The sequence below is a fragment of the Lathamus discolor genome, chromosome W (assembly GCF_037157495.1).
Source record: "Lathamus discolor isolate bLatDis1 chromosome W, bLatDis1.hap1, whole genome shotgun sequence".
Taxonomy (NCBI): domain Eukaryota; kingdom Metazoa; phylum Chordata; class Aves; order Psittaciformes; family Psittacidae; genus Lathamus; species Lathamus discolor.
The window spans coordinates 21895428-21910530 of NC_088908.1; the positions used below are offsets into that span (position 1 = coordinate 21895428).

The window sequence follows — 15103 nt, forward strand, 5'->3', positions numbered from 1 at the left end:
GGGTGGGGCTAGGCAAGTTATCGGTCGGCTGGTGTTGAGGTGTTGTATTCTCTTCCCTTGTTATTTCCTTTATCATTATTATTATTGGTGGTGGTAGTAGTAGTGATTTGTGTTATACCTTAGTTACTAAACTGTTCTTATCTCAACCCATGGGAGTTGCATTCTTTTCAATTATCCTCTCCGTCCCTCTGGGTGTAGGGGGAGGGCAAGAAGGGGGGGGAGTGTGTGAACAACTGCATGATTTATGGCTGACTTTGTTTAAAACACAACAGTGGGAACAGAGCGACTGCTGGGAGGAGATATGGCAACCTTACTGGGGTTTGCAGCACAGCCACAGCCAGGCAGGACAGGCACTGGCTGAGTTTTCTCTAGTGCAGGAGCTGAGCTGTCACGTGTCCACTTGCCTGTGCAGCACAGTCAATTCTGCCACTGCCCCAATCCCAGCAGGACAAAGGCAGGAGGCTTGTCCACTATCCTCATATGGAGAGCCATGAGTTTGGCTGTTTAGGAGAGACCCTGGAAGTAAACCCACACAAAACCCTCTTGGTATTACGAAATTAGCACTTTAAAGAAAATAAACCCAGGCACAACTGCTGCAGCCAGTCAGGAGCAAGAGACCCATCCCAGGGCCACGAAGGAGCATGGCCTGTTCTGCTGCGCCTTCTCTGTCTGGTGGTGACTGCCTGGACCTGGTGGAGTTGCCACACTCACAGCCTTCCCTGAGGGACAAAGGACAGCACGAGCACTGTGCCAATTGGTCCAACCAGCCTGGACCCCATCCTGTGTGACTCATTCACTTCTCTCCTGCAGCAGTGGTGCACGAAAAATGTTTCATGTAGGTGACTTCCAAGAGAAGCCTCTTCTGAAAGTGAAAGCAAACATTTGGCATCAAGCCCTTTTAATGAGAACACAATTAAGAAATTTGGCCCCAAATCACCAGGCGATTTGTAGTGCTGGTGTCTGTTCCCAGCACTGGGATGAAGGTGGGATCAAACCATTAAGCCTATGCCCAGTGTTTCCCAGACAAGTGGCACAGTAATGAGGCACCCACAGTCTCCCCGTACCCACCCCAGCCTGAGCAGCCAGTACCCCAGGAGCAGCAGACCCACACCTGACACCACTGCTATTTCACAGGCCAGCGTGTTACCCCACCACCGATTTTCAACCGGGTTGAAGAAAACCTTTAAGATCAATTCCAACTGCTCCTCCAGGACTGCCAAGACCACCAATAAACTATGTCACTAAGGACCTCATCTACACGGTTTCGCTTCTAGGGACAATGATTCCACCACTATCTGGGCAGCCTGTTCCAATGCCTGATCACTCTCTTGGTGAAGATATTTTTCCTAATATCCAATCTAAATCTCCCCTGGTGCAGTTTGAGGCCATTGCATCTTGTCAGATCACTTGCTACTTGGGGAAAAAAGACCGACCCCACCTCACTACAATCTCCTTTCAGGCTGCAGATTTTCAAGCATGTCAGTGGGCAAATGCTACCTGCTGCTACCTTTTAAAACCTGGGAGCTCCCGTTGACGGCGTCCCACACACACCGGGGACAAGCACCGGAGGCGCGGTGGGGACTACACTTGAAGAGCAGAGAGCGGTTCGGCTGCGCCGGGACCGCGGGGAAGGGTAGTCGGATTTAGCCGACCGGTGGAGAGACCCTTGGGGGAGGGCAGCCAGGGGCTCGGGCAGGGATCGGAGAACACAGGAAGAGATAGAACTAACCCCACCACCATCCTACGAGGAAGCTCCACACAGCACCTCCCGTCACAGCCGCAAAACCCACCCGGAAGCGCCGCCACGCTCGTGACCTCTACAACCCCCACCAATGGACTCACAAGGCACGTCGGCGTTTCTACTTCCGGCGGCCCTCGCGCGCGGCGGGAGGTGGAATGCTGTAACGCCGTGGTTCATCTCCCTCCCCTTCTTTTTTTTCCCCCCTTTCTTCAGTCTGTGTTCCGCCAATGGGGTGTGACGATACGGTGAGCCAATGAGTAGTGGCGTCTGATCGGTGGTCGGTTGGTCGTCAGGCAGGGAGCGAAGGAGCCCTGCAGATCAGCCCTGCTAGCCAAGGTTGAGCGCGGTGGGGTTATGGAGTATGCGGCCGGGAAGCGTCGCTGCCCCTGCCGCTAGTTCCGCAAACCGCGCTCCCCCGCGAGGCTGCCCTCGGCCTGCTGAGGTAAGGGGCAGCGAGGCGGGGCCGTGCCCATGCCCATGCCCGTGACCAGGGAGCGGGGCCTAGCTTGGGGCGGGAGAAGGGGCGGCCGGGGCCGTGACCAGGGAGCGGGGCCCAGCTTGGGGCGGGAGAAGCGGCGGCCGGGGCCGTGCCCGTGCCCAGGGAGCGGGGCCCAGCTTGGGGCGGGAGAAGGGGCTGCTGCGGCCTCGTGTGGGAGGAGAGGGGTGGCCTAGGTGGGGGTGAGTGGCACCGGGACAGGGGGGAGTTGAGGGCGTGAGGGTAGAAGGGTCCAGAGAGGTGGCACCGGAAGCGGCTGGGGGAAGACTATGGGGCTGTGGGGTGAGGGTAGTGCGGGGTTGGCTTGTGGGGAGGAAGCGGCGTACTGAGGGTGAGAAGAGGATGCGGGGACTGTGGGGGAGTGGAGAGGGAGATCAGGGTCAGAAAGGGTTGGGGAGAGTGGGGGCGGAGGCGCTGGGAGGGGGCCTGGGGGGGCAGGGGGTTGGGAGGGGGCTGAGGGGCCTCGCTGAGGTGAGGAGGGCGGCGGCGGGGGGGGGGGGCTGGTGTGTGTGCTTTGGTTTTGGAGTGGCTGATGTGTGTGGGGGTTGGGGGGAGCTGCAGAGAGAGCTCGGGGGCTGGCGAACGTTTAGGGCTATGGAGGCTTATGGGGGCGGTGGGGCGCATGAGAGAGCAGGAGAAACGCGGGTGTCTGTGTCCCCCTATATCCACCCTGTTTTTTGGGGGGACGCCGAGGTGTGGTGGGGGAGGTGGGAGGGGAGCGTACGTTTTGGGATGAGTGCTGTGCAGGGAGGAGCAAGACCAAAAGTTGTCTGAAATGGTAGTTCCCGTTTCCTATTTCATCATCCCTGGGTAGGCGTTAGCCCTGCGTGTGTATGCGCAGAGGATGGAGCTGAACTGAGCTGCCGCCAGCCAGCCTGACTGATCCGTGTTTATTTATTTATTTTATAGTTTAATCTTTAAATTGCTTGGTATTTTTCTACTTGGAGAAGCCTTTGTGTGCCGGGGAGGGGCTGCTTGACACCTTTGCCCTTTAGTGAAGAGAAGAAAGAAGATGGGGGGGAAATCCCAGTCCAAAGCAGTTGCACTTCTGCAGTCCAGAATTAACCTCTCCCTATCGGGTAGATTGATTGCATGTTTAGAAAGGCAAATCGTTGCTCTCCCCCCCCAGCCCTTGCCTCAAAAAGGAGCTGGGATGAGCTGAGCCCTTGATGTCCTTTGCCCTTTCCCAGAGAGAGCAGCTGTCCTGCCAGGGAGTGTGTGTGCAGGTTCAGAACCAGCCTCTTCATTGAGGCACAGGAGTTGGTATGTTTATGGGTTGGTCTCTACTCCAGGCTTGGAAATGTGTTTTGATATCCAGTTGCAGGAAAGGGTTCTTCTGCCCTCCTGGTTTTGTACCCAAAGTACTCTCTTATCACTGGGGACATGGCCCTATAGGCAGAGAACAAATTCCAGGCAGCTCTTGAAGCAAAGTTCCTTCCTGAGATGGCTTCTGAAATTGGATATAGACCAATTAATTTTATATATATTTTTTCCTTTCCTGTGCAGGTAAAGATATTTAGCTGAAAACATCTTGTGAATTTAATGCTTTGTAGTGGCTGTGTGCTTTTCTGAGATTTATATAAATTCAAGGAACTTGGAATTAAATGTATTTCTCCTTTTTTTTCTGGTTTGTTCATAAAATGGAATGTTTTTGTATAATCACTCCAATTATTTCCTTTTTTTTTTTGGTGGGGGGGAACGGGGATGGCACCACTCCATGGAGTCATGGAGAGGAAACAGATTTACTCTTGCCCGTTTTCAAATGGCATTGATACATTCTTGTGTGTGTGCGCTCTACCAGGAACTAAGTATTTGACTTGATTAACTTAAAGTTGGCATTTTATCAATTGATTTACTGATTTATTGGCAGTTAAAGGTGTGTGTTTGAGCACTTTTAAATGGTTATGGTGGAAAGGCTTAAAATGTTGCGTGGTGCGAGACCTGTACTGCCTTCTGTGTCTTGGCAGGGAAACTCGGGCACCTTGTTTCTTTGCAAAGCATTACCCTGAAGCTGTGTTACCTGTTTTTTTCCTGTGGGAAGCTCCCTTGGTGGGCGATCTCCATCTGAGGGGTGGTCTGTGCCTGTGGGTGTGCACTCAGGGCTCTGTTCAAGCTGTTCCCGAAGCACAGTTACCCTCATGGTCTTCCTGTGTCTGTTCCCAAGGCTGAGCCATGTCTGTGCTACCATGTCTATCCCTGTGTCTGCTCTTGCCAAGTTGTGTCTGGGGTTTGTGGACCTCAGCTCTTTTTATAAAGAGATGCTCCAGGTCCCTTTGCTTCTAGGAGAACTTGTCAGTCCTAAAGGATTCCTGCACTAGCAGGAAGGGGTAAGACTTGCCAGGGCCTGTCTTGTCTGTGTCCTCACTGGAAAAGGGTGGTCTTGGGGGCCTCTGTGGGGTTTGCTATGTACCTGTATTGTTGGGCTAGCAGGGACTTGCATCATGTTCAGACTTGTCTGAGTAAGTGCTGAGGGTTTGGTTTGTGAAATTCACAGCAGACCGTGTTGCTCACACAGTGAACAATGTGTTGGAGTTGGAGCATGTGCAAGCCCTTTGATTTCTGCCCTCTGACTGGATCAGTTCCCGCCTGGTTTTTCCTTATTTCTGCTCTCAGCTGATGACAAGAGCCCTGGTCGTGGAAGCATGTGCTGCCTTGACAGGCTGGGAGCTGGAGATGTTACACTTAGTGTTTCACAATTGGTTTTACTGTTCAGTTCTGCTTTTAAAAAGGAACTCTTGTCCCTATCCTTTTTTTTTTTTTTTTTAGAAAAAAAAAAAAAGCCCAACCTATGGCTCAGGGTAAAATGATTTTTTTAAATGTGCTACTTTTTGTTTTTAGGATGTTTTACCTGAATGGAATACCGCTTTCTCAGACTTTGGATGGGGGAAGAAAACTCAAAAAAATCCCTGAAAACAAAAAACCCTTCAGCAGAGTGCTGGGCTTAATTTCTTCTTTTGTGTGTGGTTGACAACCTGTTTAAAGTTATTTTATTTTCTACTTATGCTTTCACCAACTAAGTTCCCAAAACCACTTCTAAACAAACCAAAGCATCTCACAGTGTCATGCAGTGTTCTTCTGCTGTTTAGTAGAGCAGACAAATGTATTTCTCTAGGGTCAGTAAAGACTAGTCGTGTTAATCAATACTGTACCAGCAGTGCTCCTGTTCTGTAAACCAGATGGACTGCTCATGACTGGTGGCGATTATTTTAACTGTGTAATTGTAACATGGCTGTGTGATAGCAGTGTTTCCTGCAGATATTTCAAAGGAAGGCTCCTGACTAGTATATCTTTACAGCGTTTAATCTGTACTGTCTTTGTTGTGGCTTTTGGATGTGTTTTGTATGAATTTTTTTTTTAATTTTTATTACCTCCTGCTTCTCTATATATTAAATGAAGGTAATAATCTGTAATAATGAAGTGTCTCAAGTATAGGAACAATGCCAGGATTTTGTGGACTCCCATGGGATGGGGAGTCTTGGTTTCAGTTAGTTTTAGATACACAGTGACTAAGGCAAAAATGAAGAAGAGCTTTAAGTTACTGTGAAGAAATGGCAGTATTTTTTAAGTAGTGCTTGAATCTCCTACAAGCTTTTTTTTTTGGGGGGGGGGGGGGGAGGGGAGTGGAATATGTTGTGTTGTGACTTAAGTCTTCACTGAGTAATCAAAATGTCCCAGTTAAGAAATCCTCTGAGGGAAGGAAATGCTGGTTAGTTACATTTTCTGAAATGAGTGAGTGAGGCTCCCTCCTGAGTTTAGCCCCTCTTCCTCTTGAGCAACACCTGAATTTCAGGCTTGACTGTCTGCCTCATGGATTGAAATTCTTCCTTGGTATTAAGATTTAATGGTGGTAGATACATAGCAAGTAGTGACAGGTACTATTGCTTTCCTGTAGTGAAGCAAATAATACTTGGAAATATTTACATGGTGGTTGTTATTCTAATCATATTTCCTTGATGGGCCTCTAGTAAAGGCAGCTTGTCTGCTCCCTCTGTGGTGAGTCAGAACTAGGTATTTTAGTTGTAAAAGGCTGTGGAGAGAAACTGGTGTCTCCATAGCAGAGATTTCAGTGTTTTGTGATAAACTCGCATGTATTTTTACCCCATCTAATTTAAACCAGTCTGCACGACACTTTACAGGAATGATTTGTATGTGGCTTTTAAATATTTTCTTTTTCCTGCAAGGGGGATCAGCATGGAGAGAGCTGCTTTTTCCGAGGGTGCAGGGTGCTGAAATTCTCCGCCAAGTCGTATGTAATTTGTATGTCACTGATGCATGGTTGTAAAAATACTCTCAGGAATGTTAAAGGAAAAGCTGGTGTAGCCAATTATCTGAAATCACAGGCATCCTAAACTGTATGGGCTTGTGCAGCCAGAGCCTTAATATGCTTGGGCAAAATGCTGTCTTCGGTATCCTACTGCAAGGAGGGGAAGAAGCTATTGGCGCCAGTGGTCTGGAGGCTGCTCTGGAGGGTATTCAGCTGTACCTGGAATTTCTAAGGCTATGCGAGAACCAGTGTTTTCTGGTGTATTTTCTAGTGCAACTGTTGGGTATTTAATCTTAATTTGGCTGAGCCTGGGTGGTGGTGGTGCAGGCTTCATCTGTGGATAGTTAAAGGTGATGCCAATTTGTAATCTTTTAGAAGCATGTATTAAAAAAATATAAAAAGCAGCTTAAGTGCTAATAGCAGTGAAAAAATTTGTTCAGCATGTTGCATGTGTGAAGACAGCAGGCTCACATGTTGGTCTGTGTAGTCTCTGTCAGCTGAGCGCTTTTAAAAAGCTGTTCTAATTTTTATGCTGTATGTGGTATGGTTAATCCCATAAAAACTTTGTACCTTTTGATAGATGACATGCTGCTGTTCTGAACTTACTTGAGCAAAGTACTTTTATAGCTCTGTGGCTCCAAGGGTAATGCAGTCCTTGCATGAGAAAGACCTTGCTTTGATCTGACAGCTTTCAAGATCCATTTCCAATCATTGAGTTCTATTAACTCTGTTTATAATGGTGCCCTCAGACTTTTTTTCTGTTTATGTGACTCTTTAGGGTGTTAACATTTCTGTGTATGAGTTCTCTTTAATAAACTGAAGGAGTAATTGGGGTCAGGAAAGGAAATAATCTGGTTAGAAAGTGCAGTTAATTATATTGGGTATTTTAGGCTCCAAAATTCTTCCTTTTGATTCTTGAATGTTTTCCCCAGACTGCAGCATGTAGAAAAATTACCAAATTGCCACCAAAATAGGACAGCGGGGCAGGGGGGTGTCTGTCTGTACAGTTAATTTTGGGGGTGTGAAACGAGTGCAGCTGCAGGGTTGATGGCCATAAGGGTTGTGGTGGGGAGGCTTCCCCAGTGAGCAGCCTCTACCTTCTGCATTGTTGAAGGCACTGTCAGGGTGGTGATGTGAAGCATATATTACGGTTTACATTGTCCCTGCCATATGGATGTGTGCAGTACTGCCCTTGGCGCTCATGCATTGAATTATTCTCTCAAAATCTGTAGACAGCCTTTCTTCCCCTGTCTCTAAGAAAACCAAACTCATCTGATGAGTATTTCCTGCAGTGGCAGGAGCAAGCTATTGATTGTATATTGCATTTGTATTAGTAAACCAAAGTTTACATCTTTCGATATGTTGTGGAAGCATTGAAATATTCTGCTGGTAAGTGCAAGAGTGCTTGTACTGGGTTCATGTGTGACTAAAATGCATTCCTGCAGCTTTAGTTATAAAATTTACAGGCTTTGAAAGTAGAAAGGGTAGAAAACTTCAGTATGTGTAAAAGAAGCTTTATCTTAACTAAGTACTGAGGGAACCAGTGTTTTTCTCACTTATGAACAGGGAGAAAGCATCTCCTTTCCTCTTGTGTTTTGGATTTGCTCTGAGAAAATTAAGGCAATCCTCATTTGAGTTGGCTTCAGGTCCTCAGCTGGGGATGCAACATCTGCAGGGTGTTGTGGTGGGGTGGTTAAATGGCTGTGGGTAATCAAGGGAGGAGGGAGGGGAAGCAAACACTGAACAAGCCACCTCTGCAAAGTGTTTTTTTTATTATTATTTTTTTTTTTTTTAAGACTGACAGCTTTGCAGTATAGAAAAAGTAAAAAGGAATTTGCCTTCAGAGCAGCATAAAGCTGCTAAAATTGTGTCACGGGCATGGCTAGTAAGGGTAATGTTACCCTCCGAAAAATTCACCGCAATCCTGAGGCAGCCTGTCCCTGAAGGCTTGACAGCCTGTGCAGCAAGTGACTGGAGAGCTAGTGTTTGAAATAGTGTGCCACTCTGAGTATCTTGATAGGAAATGAAAGGATGTGTAATTAAGAACTCCTAAAAAACCCCATTAAATAGAAAATAACGTGAATGGAAAATTCATTATTAAATATAAAATGTTTAACTGCAGTTCATGGTGCATCTTCATTTTAAATACAGCACACATGAAAGTGTTACTCTCTCCTTGAGCAGTCTTATCAGCTTATCTGGGCAGGAGTTCAGAGCCATAAAACGATATCCTGCTTACACCTTTCAGCCTATCCTATGACCCACTCTGTGTAAGCAAGTTGTACTAGGAGCTCCAAATTACTGGTAAGTAGCTGGGTTTTCTGCAGGCTTGTTAGATCCAGGAGGAGCTAGATAAAGTTCCGAGAAGCTTTCCGTTGGTAATGGTCTCCTGATAGCTGCCTTTGGCCGGGAGGAGCTAACAGATCTAGTATCCTGCTGACTGTGGCAGTGAACTTATCCTGTGAAAAACAGTAATCTTTTTGGGTAGACTTTACAATTTCAGTCTGTTATTTTCCATGTTCTGCAGGCTGTTGGGGATTGTGAAATGTCACTGTTGTAACAATGCACAGTGCTTGCTGCTCTGACCATTGCGTCAGGCCTTGCATGGACTGAAGATGTAAGCCTATTTATAAAGTACTGCTATTGTTATATCTTTAGATAGATGGATGAGATTAGCCATGCCGATGCTGGGAAGAGCTACAGATGGATGCAGGAAAGGGAGGGGCTGTATGGGGGAAGCTAGCATCCTGCTCATGGCTGGGCTACAGTTGTTTAAATACCACTGGGTGAGCTCTAACTCTAGTTACGGTGTTTGGCTGCTTCCCATAACTAGCTGTCTCCTTGGTTTCATCTTGCAGCTAGGCACAGGCAGCTACATTTATCCAAGCTGGATTGTTTGTCTGTAACAAGCAAGGCTGGGTATTTTTGTGTGTAGAAGTTTACCTTTCTGAGCAGTCTTAAGCATTGAATGTGCTAGCCAGGTTTGAAGAGGAAAGCCTGTTCTCCTTGAACGTTGATCTTTTTATTCTAGCTTGTGTGGTTTCTTGTCCTACCACTCAAGAAAGGACATGTGAGAATAAGCTAGTTTTGGAAATGAGGATAGCTGATAACTGCTATATCTTCTCTAGCTTCCTTCCTTGCTGTGGCCTGTCTCTGGGCACATGTCTGGGACCTGTGCTATAACTGTCTTGGTCTGATCTGTTTGATGCTCTCCGTTTTGCTAGCAGCCCAGAAGGCTTCTGGCTTTCTAACTGGGATTTGAGGTGCCCTGCATTACTCAGGGCTGTTATCTGTTGTGGGTGATGGTGGCAAATTAAATTGCCTTCCCCTGTGATTGGTGCTTGTACCAGAGTTTTAAACTCATTATGTGGTGAGAACTGAGTTGCCTTTGAGTTAATCCTCATCTGAGGAAAAGAGATCAGAAGAGAAGTCAACTTTGTGGCTTTTTCCTGGTGTGCTGAGTAGTGCTCCTTAGAAGGCTACAGGTTTTAGTCTTGAAATGCTGAATTTATTTCTGCAGTCTGTTCTGTCTGCTAGCTTCCCCTACTTCACCCACCATAATATTTCTTCTCCCTTCTGTCTGTCCCTCCTTCTTCCCAGAAGCCTAATCTGATGGAGGTTATGCTTGGTGTTCTGCTCTCACTTTGGTCTTCCTCATCCAGGATTCTTGTCTCTCATTTTAGCCCATCTGTCTTTTGATGTTCCCTTCCATCTGTTCTTGCTTTTCTTTTCTCTGAGATCACCCTGCATCTTCATCTCCCTCTCGAGATCTGGGCCTTGTTTTCATGTGTTAGGAGGGAAGTGCTTGAAAAATGGAGTGAAGCTGTGGTAGCATCGAGGTGAAGGATCTGGGGTGTGGAGACTTCTGCCAGGGATAAGAGTTTGGGGTGCTGTTAGCATTGGGGCTGCTGTTGTGTGTACTGCTGATAGCTTGTTACCTCTTCAGCATCCTTGTGACTAGCTGTTGTCTCTGGTTAGATCAGCTCTTTGAAGCTTTCTCTTTTATGGATTTGTCCTGGATATGAATGATGGGTCTCCTTTTCATGACATGACCAGTAATAGTTGTAGGCAGAATTTAATCCGTAAGAGTGGTGTAGGTAATTGAAATACACAAGAATCCTTTGGAGAGACTCTTCAGGGCTGTTAGCGTGTACATCTGGTGCTAATTTACTTGATACTGTTTGTAGTAGAGAAGGGTGCATGGGAGGTCTGCTGGCAGTGTTGTATGCTTAGTATTCCATAGCAGACTGGCTTCCCCCTGAACCTCCTGCTGCTTGCTGGAGCATGGGAGCTGCGGGCTGCCTGGCTTGCTCTAGAGTTCTACTTCATGTTAGCATGCATTTGCTTGTGTTTACAGAAAAAGTGACTGTTCTGATGTGGGTGCATTTTGACACAGTAACCCAGTTCTCTGCAAAAGGATGTGGGAGCACATAAGTAGGAAGTGGGGTACATAGAATCATAGAATAGTTAGGGTTGGAAAGGACCTTAAGATCGACTAGTTCCAGCCCCCCTGCCATGGGCAGGGACACCTCATGCTAAACCATACCACCCAAGGCTCTGTCCAACCTGGCTTTGAACACTGCCAGGGATGGAGCATTCACAACCTCCTTGGGCACCTCATTCCAGTGCCTCACCACCCTTACAGTAAAGGATTTCTTCCTTATATCTAATCTAAACTTCCCCTGTTAAAGTTTTAACCCGTTACCCCTTGTCCTGTCATTACAGTCCCTAATGAATAGTCCATCCCCAGTATCCCTATAGGCCCCCTTCAGATACTGGAAGGCTGCTATGAGGTCTCCAGGCAGCCTTCTCTTCTCCAGGCTGAACAGCCCCAACTTTCTCAGCCTATCTTCATATGGGAGGTGCTCCAGTCCCTTGATCATCCTCGTGACCATCCTCTGGACTTGTTCCAACAGTTCCATGTCCTTTTTATGTTGAGGACACCAGAACTGTACACAATACTCCAAGTGAGGTCTTGAGAGCAGAGGCGCAGGATCACCTCCTTCGACCTGCTGGTCACACTCCTTTTGATGCAGCCCAGGATATAGTTGGCTTTCTGGGCTGTGAGCGCACACTACTGGCTCATGTTCATTTTCTAATCGACCAGCACCCACAAGTCCTTCTCTGCAGGGCTGCGACGAATCTCTTCTTTGCCCAGTTTGTAGTTGTGCCTGGGATTGCTCCGACCCAGGTGTAGGAGCTTGCACTTGGCATGGTTGAACTTCATAAGGTTGGCATCAGCCCACCTCACAAGCGTGTCAAGGTCCCTCTGGATGGCATTCCTTCCCTTCAGCATATCAACTGAACTACACAGCTTGATGTCATCAGCAAACTTGCTGAGGGCATGCTCAATCGCACTGTCCATGTCACTGACAAAGATGTTGAACAAGATCAGTCCCAACATGGATCTCTGAGGAACACCACTTGTTACTGGTCTCCAGCTGGACAGTGAGTTGTTGACCACAGCTCTTTGCATGCGGCTATCCAGCCAGTTCTTTATCCACCGAGTAGTCCACTTATCATAGAATCATAGAATAGTTAGGGTTGGAAAGGACCTCAAGATGATATAGTTCCAACACCCCTGCCATAGGCAGGGACACCTCACACTAAACCATCCCACACAAGGCTTCATCCAACCTGGCCTTGAACACTGCCAGGGATGGAGCATTCACAACCCCCCTGGGCAACCGATTCCAGTGCCTCACCACTCTAACAGGAAAGAACTTTCTCCTTATATCCAATTTAAACTTCCCCTGTTTAAGTTTGAACCCGTTACCCCTTGTCCTGTCACTACAGTCCCTGACAAAGAGTCCCTCCCCAGCATCCCTATAGGCCCCCTTCAGATACTGGAAGGCTGCTATGAGGTCCCCATGCACCCTTCTCTTCTCCAGGCTGAACAGCCCCAACTTTCTCAGCCTGTCTTCATACGGGAGGTGCTCCAGTCCCCTGATCATACTCGTGGCCCTCCTCTGAACTTGTTCCAACAGTTCCATGTCCTTTTTATGTTGAGGACACCAGAACTGTACGCAATGCTCCAGGTGAGGTCTCACAAGAGCAGAGTAGAGGGGCAGGATCACCTCCTTTGACCTGCTGGTCACGCTCCTTTTGATGCAGCCCAGGATACGGTTGGCTTTCTGGGCTGCGAGTGCACACTGCTGGCTCATGTTCATTTTCTCATCGACCAGCACCCCCAGGTCCTTCTCCGCAGGGCCGCTCTGAATCTCTTCTCTGCCCAACCTGTAGGTGTGCCTGGGATTGCTCCGACCCAGGTGTAGGACCCTGAACTTGTCGTGGTTGAACTTCATAAGGTTGGCATCAGCCCACCTTACAAGCGTGTCAAGGTCCCTCTGGATGGCATCCCTTCCCTCCAGCATATCAACCGTACCACACAGCTTGGTGTCATCGGCAAACTTGCTGAGGGCGCACTCAATCGCACTGTCCATGTCAGCAATGACGATGTTAAACAAGACCAGTCCCAACACCGATCCCTGAGGGACACCACTCGTTACTGGTCTCCAGCCGGACAACAAGCCATTGACCACAACTCTTTGTGTGTGGCCCTCCAACCAGTTCTTTATCCACCGAGTTGTCCATCCATCAAATTGATATCTCTCCAATGTAGAGAGAAGGATGTCGTGTGGGACAGTGTCAAACGCTTTGCACAAGTACAGGTAGATGACATCAATTGCTTTACCCTTATCCACCAATTCTGTAGCCCCATCATAGAAGGCCACCAAATTGGTCAGGCAGGATTTCCCCTTAGTTAACCCATGCTGGCTGTCACCAAGCACCTTGTTGTCTTTCATGTGCCTTGGCATGCCATCCAGGAGAATGTGCTCCAAGATTTTACCAGGCACAGAGGTGAGACTGACTGGTCTGTAATTCCCCGGGTCTTCCATTTTCCCCTTCTTGAAAATGGGGTTATATTTCCCTTTTTCCAGTCATCGGGAACGTCACCTGACTGCCATGATTTTTCAAATATGATGGCCAGTGGCTTAGCAACTTCATTCGCCAGCTCCTTCAGGACCCGCGGATGGATTTCATCAGGTCCCACTGAGTTGTGTGCGTTCAGATTTTGAAGATGGTCTCGAACCAGATCCTCTCCTACAGTAGGCCCAAGGTCTTCATTCTCACAGTCCCTGCATCTACCTTCTAAGACTTGGGTGGTGCAGTCAGAGCCTTTGCCAGTGAAGAGCGAGGCTAAGAAGTCATTCAGAACCTCAGCCTTCTCCAAATCCTGTGTAGCCAGTTCTCCCGAAAGCTTCCTCAGGGGGCCTATTTTGTCCCTAGTCTGTTTTTTGTTTGCTATGTACCTGTAGAATCCCTTCTTGTTATCCTTAACATCCCTGGCTAGGTTAAATTCTAACTGGGCCTTAGCCTTCCTAACCTGGTCCCTAGCTTCCCGGACAACATCCCTGTACGCTACCCTGGCCGCCTGTCTTTGCTTCCATTTTTTATAAGCCTCTTTTTCCTTTTAATTTTCCTCAGCAGCTACTTATCCATCCAAGGAGGTCTCCTGGCCCTTCTGCTGCACTTCCTTCTAGTTGGGATGCAGCACTCCTGAGCTTGTAGCAGGTGATCCTTGAATATCAACCAAGAGTCTTGGGCCCCCCTGCCCTCCAGGGCTATATCCCATGGAACCTTACTAAGCAGGCTCCTGAAGAGGCCTAAATCTGCTCTTTTGAAGTCCAGGGCAGTGAGCTTGCTACACGCTCTTCTCACTCTCCTGGGGATCTCAAATTCGACCATCTCATGATCGCTGCATCCAAGGCTGCCCTGGAGTACCACATTCTCAACAAGCCCTTCCCTGTTGGTGAGCACAAGGTCAAGCATGGCACCTCTCCTGGTCGGCTCCTCTATTACTTTCAGAAGGAAGTTGTCTTCCACAGAATTGAGGAACCTCCTGGATTGCTTATGCTGTGCAGTGCCATCGTTCCAACAGATGTCAGGGTGGTTGAAATCCCCCATGAGAACAAGGGCCTGTGAGCGTGAGGTTTTTCCTATCTGTCTGTAGAGTGCTTCATCCACAGGTTCTCCTTGATCAGGAGGCCTGTAACAGATTCCCACAGTAATGTCTCCCACGGCTGTTTTCCCTTTAACCCTGACCCACAAACTCTCTGTAAACTGCTCACCTGTCCCCAGACAGAGTTCCATACTCTTCAGCCTATCCCTAACATAAAGGGCAACTCCCCCTCCCTGCCTGCCAGGCCTGTCTTTTCTAAAGAGCCTGTAACCCTCCATTCCAACACTCCAGTCATAGGAGCCATCCCACCATGTTTCTGTGATGCCTATTATATCATACCCCCGTAGATGTGCACACACCTCTAATTCCTCTTGTTTGTTCCCCATGCCATGTGCGTTTGTATAGAGGCATCCGTGACGAGCTCCAATTGAATCCAAATCTTTGGCTGGAGTAGCCAGAATTTATGTAGATTGTTGCGAGCATTTATTATAGGTGTTGGCAACTGACTGGGTGTGTTGGGATGGAATGATGCCCCCCTCCCCCAACACATCTAGTTTAAAGCCTCCCTGACCAGTCTGGCAAGCCTCCTACCAAAACTGTTCTTCCCCTTCTTTACCAGAGTAGCTCCACCAGCCCCCA

General features: G+C 48.0%; 1 protein-coding gene and 1 long non-coding RNA gene across 4 annotated transcripts in view; one reads left to right on the top strand and one right to left on the bottom strand.

Moving 5' to 3' along the window:
* Nucleotides 1-543: 543 nt before the first annotated feature.
* LOC136004381 (uncharacterized) lies at nucleotides 544-2495 on the bottom strand. The gene is made up of 2 exons (XR_010608425.1): nucleotides 1843-2495; nucleotides 544-862 (listed from the first exon to the last, which is right to left on the bottom strand). It is a non-coding gene; the product is annotated as an uncharacterized LOC136004381 (long non-coding RNA).
* LOC136004380 (ankyrin repeat domain-containing protein 11-like) overlaps nucleotides 1861-15103 on the top strand; it is a 203188-nt gene continuing 189945 nt past the window's right edge. Inside the window, exon 1 of one of the 3 annotated variants that reach the window (XM_065660839.1) lies at nucleotides 1861-2183. The gene's annotated coding sequence lies outside the window, so the exon portion shown is untranslated. The remainder of the gene's footprint in view (nucleotides 2184-15103) is intronic. The other 2 variants (XM_065660842.1, XM_065660845.1) reach the window with 2 other exon arrangements.